Source organism: Trachymyrmex septentrionalis, unplaced genomic scaffold (assembly GCF_001594115.1).
Source record: "Trachymyrmex septentrionalis isolate Tsep2-gDNA-1 unplaced genomic scaffold, Tsep1.0 scaffold98, whole genome shotgun sequence".
Taxonomy (NCBI): domain Eukaryota; kingdom Metazoa; phylum Arthropoda; class Insecta; order Hymenoptera; family Formicidae; genus Trachymyrmex; species Trachymyrmex septentrionalis.
In genome coordinates, this window is record NW_017306171.1 from 174,512 (window position 1) to 187,043 (window position 12,532).

Sequence of the window (12,532 nt, forward strand, 5' to 3'; positions counted from 1 at the left end):
ATTTGTGGCAATGAGCTTTCGAGTTCCTAACGCCTAATAATAATAATAATAATAATAATAATAATAATAATATACTTATCATTTTCGTGTAATTTACAATTTGTTGTATTCATAATTTTCACGTAATTCCGGTACTTGTAAACTCCTTGTACTTACAGTTCTATACTTATAATTTTTGCGTTACGCGCAAGTTCTCTATATTTGTAAATTCCATTAATAAATCAATTCTGCCTTTTGGGCTCCGGAAAGATCGTGCGTTTTTTTTTTGTAACAAATAACTTCATTACAATATCTAACAATTTAGTCAATATTTATCTGGAATCCTATCCTATTGCGAAAAGAACGGCTGCCAAGTGCGGAATCCTCTCTTGAACAGTTCGCGGTTTGGCACGTATTTAGCCTAAAGAAGCTCTCGGAGTAAGGCGCTCTCCATAGGGTCCTTCGTCTCCCTTTCTCCTGCCTTAGCGCGCCTTAATCTCAGGGCCGTTCCAGGGCACTTCTTTACTTACTAGACCTGAGCGCTTGCTTTTGGGCGCCTGGCTCTTTTTTTCTTTGCCTTCTCTATCTTTGACACGCCTTTGCTCAGGGTTCCAGACTATCTCCCTATTCACTCAAGACTGGGCGCTTGCCTTCGGACGCCCATTCTTCTCCGCTCCTATCATAACAAACCCCCGTGCCTCCTCGGATAGGGATATTTCCACCGCCAGTAAAAAGAGAAGTCGTCTTCCTCCCCGTTCTCCCTGCAGTCTCTATTCTATCATGTTGTCTTATCTTGTGCTAACACTTCCTCCCTCGGGAATCGAGTTATCTTCTTTATCATCACCGTAGATGCCAAGATCAAGACGCAGAGGGTGGAAGCGCCAACTGCGGCGGCTAGTAAAGGCATTGCACCAACACGGAGATTTCGACCCCAGGGTGCTCGAATCCGGGTCAGTCTCCCTCGAGCCCCCTTTTGGCACCGTTTCTCCAAGGACGCTTTATCACCGAACCAGTCGCGGAGCCTATAACCTGAGTACCGAGGGAGGTCATCCGCCTTCCTCCGCTGGACATGTCGAGGCCCCTGATAAGGATCCTTACGAGGCCGATTAAGATCACAGAGAAGCCTTGCGTCGCAAGTGTGGAAATTACTAAGTTGAGAATAAAGATTGTCAAATAAATTATCGCTTCGTCTCTTTCTTGTTTCCCTTTCCGGTTCTCTCAAAAGAGCTCTAAGGGACGATAACGCTTGCACTAGCGAGGACGACCTGTTTATGATCATGCCACATGACTCTTACATAGGGCGCCTCTGATAGAGTTCCTAAAACGAACCGGGAAGTAGTCTCGCAGTAATCGCGAACTTATTTCGGACGACGCATCTACTACGTTTGCTCGAAGTCGAGGCTCCATCCCACGCACCCCTCTCGTCTCTCCATGGGCCTTCGCTTGCGATCTTTCATCACCGTCCGCCAAAATAAGCCAGGACATGACAGACAGATTAAAAATGTTGAAAAAAAGTCTACGACTAGATTATTTAAATAAAGAAGAAAAACTTTTGATATTACCAATTATTTAAAATTATAATGATATATTTCATTTGTCGGAAGATAAATTAAAAGGAATAAATAGAATTACACATTCTATTTCTACGGATAATGTTCCCATAGTTGTCAAACAATATAGATATCCTCTAATTCATAAAGAAGAAATTAAACAAAATTAATAAATTACTTGAATAAGATATTATTCAATCTTCTCTTTCGCTTCAATTATCCATTATGTACCAAAGAAACCTAATGATAATGGTAACAATGGAGATTAGTGATAGATTTTCGTAAATTAAACGATAAGAAAATCAGTGACGCGTATCCTTTGTATAATATAGCGGATATTTTAGATCAATTAGGAAAATCTAGATATTTTTCTTGCTTTGATTTTGCTTCAAATTTTATCAAATTCTGATGAACTCGTAAGATTCAATAAAAATAGTTTTTAGTACATCGAATGATCATAAATATAAAAAGATGCCGTTCAGATTAAAAAAAATGCTCCTGCGACATTTCAATGCCTGATGGACTACATTTTAATGAGATTACAAGGAAATGTTTGTTTTGTTTATTTATTCTAGATTTAGAATTAGATTAGATTGTTATTTACGCGGAATCTTTGGAAGAGCATAAGCACCAACTTTTTCAATGACTAAAAGAAGCCGGTCTTAACTTACAACCAGATAAATGTGAATTTGTCAAAAAAGAGCTCCTTTACTTATAAGGGAAGTTTTACAACTGTCCGGAACCGATTTGATTTTCCATAAAATATGTTGTAAAACATGAAAATCTAAGAGACACGTATTTTTCTATACGTACGCTAACTCATATTTAAAGTGTGAAACACCGCTTTAAAAAAAAAACGGTATTTTTCTTTGGAGCCAAATATCGTCGGAAGTATGAAAGATAGAAAAAAATTTTTTAAACAAAAGTTGTACAGTTTTAAGAGTATTTTAAGAGTACTTTAAAGATATTTTTATATATTTTTTTTGTTTAATAAAATACCTCCACTACCTACAATTTTCTTACATTCTTAATTTTTTTTATACCAAATTAAAGATTATTTTTTTTACAAATTCAACCGTGTGTGGTAAAGTTACATTACGACGTATCATTTTTAAGAATTAATTATTACTCTTCTGTATATACTATACGCTATTCATGCTCATATGTGTAAGTAATTATCGTCGGAACAATAAGATATAAAAAAAGATGTCTTAAGTAAATTTTGTATAGCTTTTTTACACGTGTTGTATTTAGATTTTGTAAATATAATATAATATTTTTAAGATGTACACACACACACACACACACACACACCACACACACACACACGCACGCACGCACGCACGCACGCACGCACGCACACATACACATATTAACCCTGTTATTCTTTCTTTGACATTTAATTTCTTCCATGAATGAAAATTAAAAATAATTTTATTCCAAACCATTCTTTTATATAATAGAGTTATTGTATAAGATTGAATATTTAAAAAATAAATTTTTTAAAAATTGTTGCATTTAAAATTACATTGAATTGTTAGAAAATCTCATGTCTGAAGAATTTGTCACGTGTAAAAAACTGTACATATTTTACTTAAGACATTTTTTCATATATCTTATTGTTTCGACTGGAACATCTGAACTGTGGCTCGGGAAGCAATTAACTTAAAAAAGGAAATTATATTGCAAGTAATTTGTAAATTAAATATATAAAGTATATAAAATTGGGTTAAAGTATAAAAAGTAAATAAAATGTACAAAGTGAACAAACATACGTAAAAATGAAAATTTATTATTAATAACATTACATAGTTACATTTTCGTAAGAAATTGTTTTAAAAGTTTGTTTCTTTCTCTTTGAATAGAATTGTTTTCTTCGACTCTTTTTGTTAACTGTTTCATCGTTTTTATTCGTTTCTCCTCAACTGCAACCAATTTTTTTCTCACTGTAAATCCTTTGAATCTCGCCTTTTTTGGCCACTTTTTGATGGAGTACAACGTCCGGAAACTGAATCTGACATTTCTGCTGAAATCGGCCTATCTAAATATTAATTTTCTAACGTGCAATTAGAATGTACTATATACTATTATTGATAACGATATCTAAAATGAATCAGTAGCAATCGGATTAGACAATGGCGAAAATCTTGCATTCGAATGTGAACATGGAGTAAAAGGAGTACAGTTCATTGAGAGACTACTTGGAGAAGGTGTGGATCGGCTAAAATTTGTTGAAATGCTACTTGATCTTGACACAGTTGTAAATGTCTAATCTGTGACTTGACTAAACGATATTGTCGAACTGAAGTTTATGGAAAAAAATTTCCGCTCAATAGCATGACATCCGCTCCCGCAATATGTTGAGGGAATGATGCGGAAAGTACGCCATTCAGCAGATAGTTCCATAGCGCTCTTTACTGCTAAATGCACCCATTGATAATAAGTGATTTGATAATGGACGATAATTTATGATATAAGTTTATGTATACACAATCAAAATAAGTATAATAAATGGACAGTATAAGAATATTCACGTAGCAATTTTACGTTCAGTCAGTGCAGTAATTTTGTCATAATGATATCTATGCAATTTGTTAAATTGTTTTTATATTGCGATTCAAAGTTAAATTCAAAGTCAAGTTAAATCTTTGGAAATGATTATCAATCTGCTTAATGTTGTTAGACTTTTATTAGCATCTAAGTTTAATATATCTAACAGAAAACATCAGTAATTAAACGAAAACTTTGATAGTTCTTATAAAAAACGAGCTGCTAAGTATTGGCGGAATTAGGACATTAATGAAAAAAATAAGAATAAAAGGCAGAGCCAAATCGTCCGCTAAACTCAGTGCAAATAAATTTAGAAGAGTTTCATCTGAACGTCAATTAAGACGGTGGGTAAAACAATTACATTTAGATGGAAATTGTATAGAAAAATTATCTTATATCTCCAAATTTACACATGATAAAATTACTTCAGTTGTTGAATCAGGATTCATAATTCATGATATCGATGTAGAAAGGTGGGCTTTACAAGTTTAAAAAGAAATAGGAAATTTAAATTAAAATTTAATTTAATTCTATATTTAAATCTCATAGCTGGGTATCAACATTCAATAAGTCCCGCTGATTATTTCGAAAAAAATTACGCAATTTGTAATTAGAAGAACAATAGAAAATTCCGTTGAGTTGCAAAATACAGCTAATAATTTCCTGAAAACAGTGACCATTTATCAAACAGTTCGGATTTGAAAAGGTTTTTAATTCTGATCAAAATGGTGTCCGATTGAAAATTCATTCTGGAAGGTCATTGTCTAATGAAGGAGTAAAGAAAGTAGAGTGTGTTGTGCAATCTATATCATCACAACACACTCATATACCATACAACCAATAATATCATGTAATGGAAATTTGCTGTTACCTTTATGTATTGTATTAAAAGAAACTAACGGTATATGTATTTACACCAAGAGTACAAGAAACCTTATTTACACCAATAAATGTTATTGTAGAAACATTGAAATCTAGTAAAATGACTTCAGGTAATTAAATAAATTTCCTTTTACAATATATTTTCAGATACTGTTTTACTATTAAAAAATAAATATAAATTTGCATAAATAATATAATGAAATTATAAGTTTTATTTCTGTGATATATTTTATATTTTATTTAAGAATCTCATAACAATCGTAAAATAGTTATTAATTTAACATTTATATTTTTTATAGATCATTTTAAAATGTGGTTAGAAGAAGCTTATTTTCCAAACATTAGTTCTAATAGCATTCTTCTTATCGATTCATGGAATGGACGTGCCAATATTATTTCAGATTTAACACCTGCAGGAAAATATATTACTACTAAGATTATACCGAAAGGTACTACAGGAAAAATACAACCATTGTCCAATTTATGCGATATCACAACTTATTTAAATATTTATGGTTTAAAAGTGATTATACAAAGGAAAAACCAGAAGAATTTGAAAACCCAGTAGAATTTAGTTTTGACAAAAGTTCAACAACATATTATATCAAAGGTTGCAGTAATATAGCTGTAGTAAAATATTCATGATGCAAGAAGTCATTATGTAAAACATTTTTTCATCGAGTATCATCGTTGTAGTGAGTATAATGAGTAACCGATACAAAATATAAATTTATTGATATATTAGATTGTTCGGAAAGTAATTTCGTTTTTTCTTATGAAAATGAAAGACGATTTTCAAACAGACGCGTTTCAAATGATCATGAACGATCGAATTCGATAAATTTAATCTCTCAGCGATCTCACGAGTTGTTATTCGCCGGTTTGGTTCAATTAATGCCTTTATTGTGTCTTCATCAGCTTCAACTGGCCTTCCAGAACGTGGTGCATCTTCAACATCAAAATTGCCGAATCGAAATTTTGCAAATCAGTTTTGGCACTGGCGTTCTGTCAATACATCTTCTCCATACACATCAGATAATTTTTTTCTTGCTTGAACAGCATTTTTACCTTTTCGATAGTAAAAAAGTAAAATATGCCGAAAATGCTGCTTTTCACTTTCATATTTGATAGGGCACCAACCAAAAACTACTGCGTAGAATCAATCGAACTTTTTTCACAAGCAAGCCTTGCTATATCAGCTGTCAAAATATATAATGATTATGCGGCTTAAGTGTGAAGTTGACTGTGAAAAAATACAATAAGTCCTCTGTTGGGAAAAAACGAAATTACTTTCCGAACAACCTAATATTATATCAATAAATATATTTATATATATTTACTAATAAATATTATATCAATAATATATCAATAAGTATATATAAATATATATTATAAATATTTAGAAATTATTTCATTATTAAGTATAATATATACGTTTTGAAATTAGTACATAAACGACATGTAAATAAAATATTAAAGCATAAAACTAAAAATAACTTTATGAAAATAATGTTAAGATAATGTGGTTATAAGGAAGGAATAAATAAGATTATAAGGAAGTAATGTACAGAGATAAATAAAAAAGTTTTACTCACATTAAGAAGATATAATAAAAATTATTATTACTCTTAACATTACTTATAATTTGTAATGTTACAAATATCAATTATGTCAATTTCTTTATTCGTTGATTTATGTAAAAAAAGAAATAATAACAGGGTTAATATGTGTGCGTGCATGCATACGTGCGTGCGTACGTGCGTGCGTGCGTAGGGGGAGGGGGGAGAGAGTATAATCCACGTGGATTGCATAAAGTCAAAATCGATGTGAATTTATCCATGTGAATTCCACATTACTATTTCCTATTTTTATTCCCGTTAAATTTCATTAGTAATTCTACATGGATTATATGTACTGAAATCTATATGAAAGTATCTACATAAAATCCACGTTGAAATTTAGAGGAAAATTTATTTCAATTTGGCAATGAAAAATGTCAATGTTGCATTCACGTGGATATTATGTGAATAAATTTTTAATCCATGTAGTCCACGTAAAACATGTGAATTCTACGTGGATTCCACATATAATATATGTTCTCACTGAGTTAAGATCAGGTGGACAATGAACGCATGCGTGCATTTTATCTTTAACTTTGCGCATGTATCTTGCTTCTACGACGAGTTGGGATGGTTGCCCTCGGATGACAAAAGGGACTATTTAACAGGCTGTATATCTCAATTCTAAACACAGGTACTCCATTATATCTTGCTGATGGGCTGAGATTCTGCTCGAAGCCTCGTGCGACAACTCGTATCTCTCGATTTTGTGGTACCGAACTGCAGATCATCAGCTTATCAGCACTCTTTTGCATACGTAGCCTCTTCACTCTGGAATTCTCTATCCAGAGTGATTAGGGAAACCGAGTCACTTACTTTTTTTCGCCATGCTTTCTTCTGTCATTTGAGACGCTGTGTCGTGTGAGGATTCGATATGGTTGATCAGGTACTCTAGCTTCTTTCTCTTTTTTTTTCTTTTATTTTTTCCATATTATTATTTTTATTATTATTCTTTGTTATTATTATTATTATTATTTTTTTTTATTATTACTGCTATTATTATAATTATTATGTACTCTTTTATTTTATGTTATAGTTTATAATCATTATTTTCATTGTTATAACTATTATTGCAAACTATATTGTTGTACAATTCTGAGAGGGTTTACCCTAGACCTGAAATAAATATGCTCAATTAATTAATCAGTCAATTAATCAATTAATCAATCTCTCTCTCTCTCTCTCTTTCTCTTCCCCCCCCCATCTCTTCCTCCTACTTCCCATTTCTTTCCCTTTCTCTCTCCCCCTCCTTCCCTCTTCCTCCTTCTCTCACTCCTTCCCCCCTTTCTCTCATCCTCACTCTTTTGCTCTTACATTATATGCATCTTGTGTGTATAGAGAAAGATATTGAGAGATCCGAAATCCGAATTTTTCAAACAATAAAGCCATTTTTGTATTCGCTTTTAAGATCGATACATTTTTGCATACGCTCGAACCAATTTTCGAAGCATTTTTTTTCATTCTAAGGTTGTAACAGAAATCAGTGTACGAAATGTTTCAACAGCTGTTTCAGGCGACTCAAGTCGCTCACCACGCATCTTATTTTTAATGTTTGGGAACAAAAAGAAATCATTAAGTGATAAATCAGGTGAATACGGACAATGAGTCATCAATTCGACATTATTACTGGATAAAAAAATCAACGATTTGACGTGCTGTGTAACAGCTGGCGTTATCATGATGAAGGATGATGCGACGATTTCGGTTTGATCTACGCAATTCATTTATGACTTCTGACAAACAAATTGTTGTATACCAATCAGTATTTACAGTCCTTCGATCCTCTAAAGCCACGGTTGTCACATGTCCGGTATAACCGAAGAAACAAGCAATCATTTGCTTGGCAGCACTGCATGAACGAATAACTTTTGTTGGTTTCGGTTCATTTTGAAATACCCAAACAGTGGATTGTTGTTTACTTTCGGGCTCATACGAATAGATCCATGGTTCGTCCCCAATAACGATGTTGTAGACCAAATTTGACCGACCTCGGTTGAATTTAACACAAGCCTGTTTTTGAGCTTCGGTCAAATTGTGTGGGATCCAACGACTGCAAAGTTTCCGTACGCTCAAGTGATCATGCAAAATCGTATGTATTGCTTTCATGTCAATGCCTAAGGATGCCTGAATCTCGCGATATGTTATATGTCGGTCTCGCTCAATCATTTCACGTACAACATCAACATTAGTGGCAACAACAGACGTGGATGGATAACCTTCACGGAATTCATCACTAAGAAAGGTACGTCCACGCTGGAATTCGGCAAACCAATTATAAACAGTCCTATTGGATGGTGCTTCATCCCCAAAAGCCAAATGAAGTCGATCGATGCATTGTTTCGGAGTTAGATTACATTTGTAATCGTAAAAAATCATTGCCCGAAAATTTTCACGCGAAATTTCCATTTTCTTACAAAATAACTTCTTTTAAAATACTATGCAAACAACACTAGTTGGCTTGGGTACAAACTCAATTGAATTATAAGTTAAAAATGTCTAATTTTACGGATATGATAGTAGCAAAACGTTGGCGCTACTGAAAGTACTTGCAGATACTTTTCCAGCAGTTTACGTATCAAGCACGTTTAAATGATAATATTGTCGATATGCTAAGATTGCTAAGTTCTGCTGCAAACTTGAGAAACCTTAGACATAGTTGTATTTTTATGTATTATGTATTTATATATAATACACATACATATTATTTATGTATTATGAATGTAATATTAAATTCTTTTTTATACCGATATACGCGTTGATTCTGATCACATCGTGGCATTATGGTCTAATCAATGTCAAGCTAGCTCGATTCCGATTGGATCGCAATGTTTGCGATGCGACTAATGTAGAATCAGCATTATATTGGGTGGTTCGGAAAGTCCGTGCGGATTTTACAATGAAAAATTGTATATACGATACCTTCGTCAAAAATGAACGAAATTTAAATTTAAAAAAAGGGTTTTAAAGCTTGAAATCTCTACTTTTAAAAGCTTATCACATTTTTTAAGTTTATATGAGTTTGATAATTTTTACATACCAAAAACTACGAGCTGAAAAAGATAAAAAATTTTCTTTTCACTTTGGGGGTCTCTCACGTGCCCAAAAAAAATTTACGAAAATTTTCGACTACCCATCGTGAAAACTTAAAGCTTTCCGTACAAAATCATTTTTTAAAAATGTTCCTATAATTTTTTGTTTCTGAGTTATTCGCGAGTTAAGTAAAGAAGCATTCTGATTTCGATTGCTCATAACTCCGATAAAAATCATCATATCGCAATTTAAAAAACAGATTCTTAAAGCTGACACTTTGCTCTATTGAATGATATAATCGTAACGAAAATTTCGCAACAAATAAAAAACTTTTGAAAAATCAATGAAAAAATCCGCACGGACTTTCCGGATCACCCAATACTTAGGTTACGTCAGAGTCTCAAAAATCTTAATTTCACGGGAATTAGAAGGTAAGTGAAAAGGGCTTGGACATTTCAGATCAAGGCGGTGGCAGAAATCGATGCCTCATCGCGTATCACAAATGCACTCGGGTTAAATTTCAAAACGGAAATCTACGACAACGACTCTGCTTGAAACAGTGTGCCCGTCAGTCTGGTTTTAGGTCAAGGAAATTCTTTATGATCTGGGATAGGACGGTATGACTTTATAAGAGGAGGAATGCGATTAAGATGAATTTGAATGAATTCATACAATTAATCTTACATAAATTTAAATTTCATAAATTCTAATTGTATTAAACATAATTTAAATTTCTTAAAACTAAACCCTAAGTTTAATTAAATATTATCTAAATTAATATAAAATGTTAATGTTGTGTTGGTTCCGTAGGTGATTTTAAATTATTTTGGAGGTTACTGAATAGAATCTTGGGAAGTGTAGTTATAATCTTGACTTATCTCCTTTTCATAATTTACACAATTTCTTTTAATTTATTTGAAGAAATCCAAATGTTTTATGTACATAGATTGTAAACATTGTGTTTGAAGCCTCAGGAGAGGAAGAGGCTAACTCAGAGTGTAAAAAGTGGATCGGAACAATGAAAGGCTCGTGGGTTTTGGGATTTAAGTTTATTATTCTTTGATTAGGGGAGTATCTGGAAAGATAGGCTCTAAACATCAAAAACTCTTCCGCTTTGGAAAAATTAGAAAGTTGGAAATTTGGAGGAAACAATTCTTCTAGATCCTTCGAATTTGAAAGATTAGGATGAAAGATATAAATTGGTTTATTTGTTGGAGCGAGAAATAAATGATATTATTTTCGGGAAGTTTGAAGATAAGTGACTGAGTGGATTGATTTATGTGAGAAGAATGGTCACTTTAGGAAGTTTAGGGGAAGTTGACGGAGGGGGTATTGACAGGTGAAATTCGGATTTGAGTTGAGCTTTTTCTTTAATAAGAAAAGGAGACGAGCTTAATTCTAAACGAAAAGTGGAAGTGGTCGGAGTCAGAGAAATTCTTGAATTCATTTTCGATTTATTCTTTTACTTGTCTAATAACTTGTAATAAATTGAATCTATTTTTTGAGCCTCCGGCTGAACGATTGCGACGTCGCGTTTTTTGGCGTCGCGTTTATTGACGTCTAGTCCTTGTCCGTCTATTTTTCGAAACTCTACTCAACTTTCGGGAGCGCACTGGAATTTTAAATTTTTCTTCAAATAAATTATTTAATAAGTTGGGTTTCTTTAAACTTATTTTTGGTGACTTGTAGTCTTTTTAATCTGCAGCCTTTTTAATCCAAGATTTGAACAGAAAAGTTGTCCTTTGGTCACAGGAGAAACCGCCATCGGCAATCACTCACAAAAATAGATTTGCGCTCTCAAAACGGATTCTCAAATTAATCAACTACTGATTAAATGTTCTTCGAGCTTCCGCTCGGATCTTACGCTGTGTACTTCGGCACACCTTAATTTATACTGTGAGTTTCTTTGTCTTTGATGGGAATGATCAGATGGAGGGGAAAAATATGGGAATCAATTGTTTCTAGGTGTCGTATAGACTGATTCTATTGTTAGCTCGAAAATACTTCTTTGCCGATCTCACTTGCGATATCTGATCAATTTATTAGGTATCATCCTTTGACTTCTATTATTAATCTTTCTACGTTTAACATTACAATCCTTTATTATAACAAGATTGAAATTCCTTCCCAATTAATTCTTATAAGTGTTTCGTATAAGTGTTCCCGGCTTGATGATAACATTTTCATGAAAAAAAAAAGAAACATGAAGTCCTCCGGACGTAACACTTAATTTATTCCTAATTTGTTATCGTGTAATTAAAGCTATTAAGGCTCAATTTCACAATTCACGGTTAACTTTCAATCGAGGTTTAATTTATTCCTCTCTTTCCAATTTTAAAAATTAGAAAGGGATGAGAAATAAGTTAAATCTCGGTTAAGAGTTAACCGTGAATTATGGAAATAGTTCTAAGATGGAATAGATTGAAATAGAAAAATATTCATTTTTTGATACATGCATTTATTTATCAAAATACAAACATACATGACTACTGGAATATGTATAACTATTGGTTAATTATTGTTTAATTATTAGTAACAGGGGCGGCATCTGCAATAAAAGCAAGAATATGTAGCATACTAAAGCTGGCGCCCCATGAACATTTTTCTAGTCTATCTCGAATCTCTATCTCAAATTGAAAATTTTAACTATGGTTTTAATTAACTATACTTACGTTTTTAGTATTTAATATGTACATTGATCATTCCTCCATGATTATTTTGACCACTTTGACTACCTCGACCATCTCGACCACCACCTCGATCACGACCTCTATCACAATACTTATTTTGAATACGCCCGTCTCTTTTCCATTGTGGTGTTAAAACAAAACTATTTATTTATAATTAATACAAAAATATTATTTTTCGTATTGTACGTGGTATAGATGCCAGGTAGCTGTTCCTTGCAGCACGCATAGCATG

At 32.9% G+C, this 12,532-nt stretch overlaps 1 long non-coding RNA gene across 1 annotated transcript in view; it reads left to right on the forward strand.

Annotated features, from left to right (window-relative positions):
- LOC108756361 overlaps positions 1–11,628 on the forward strand; it is an 18,082-nt gene extending 6,454 nt beyond the window's left edge. Inside the window, exons 2-3 of the long non-coding RNA XR_001939825.1 lie at positions 8,371–8,375; positions 11,546–11,628. This is a non-coding gene — a long non-coding RNA (uncharacterized LOC108756361). The remainder of the gene's footprint in view (positions 1–8,370; positions 8,376–11,545) is intronic.
- The last annotated feature ends 904 nt before the right edge of the window (positions 11,629–12,532 follow it).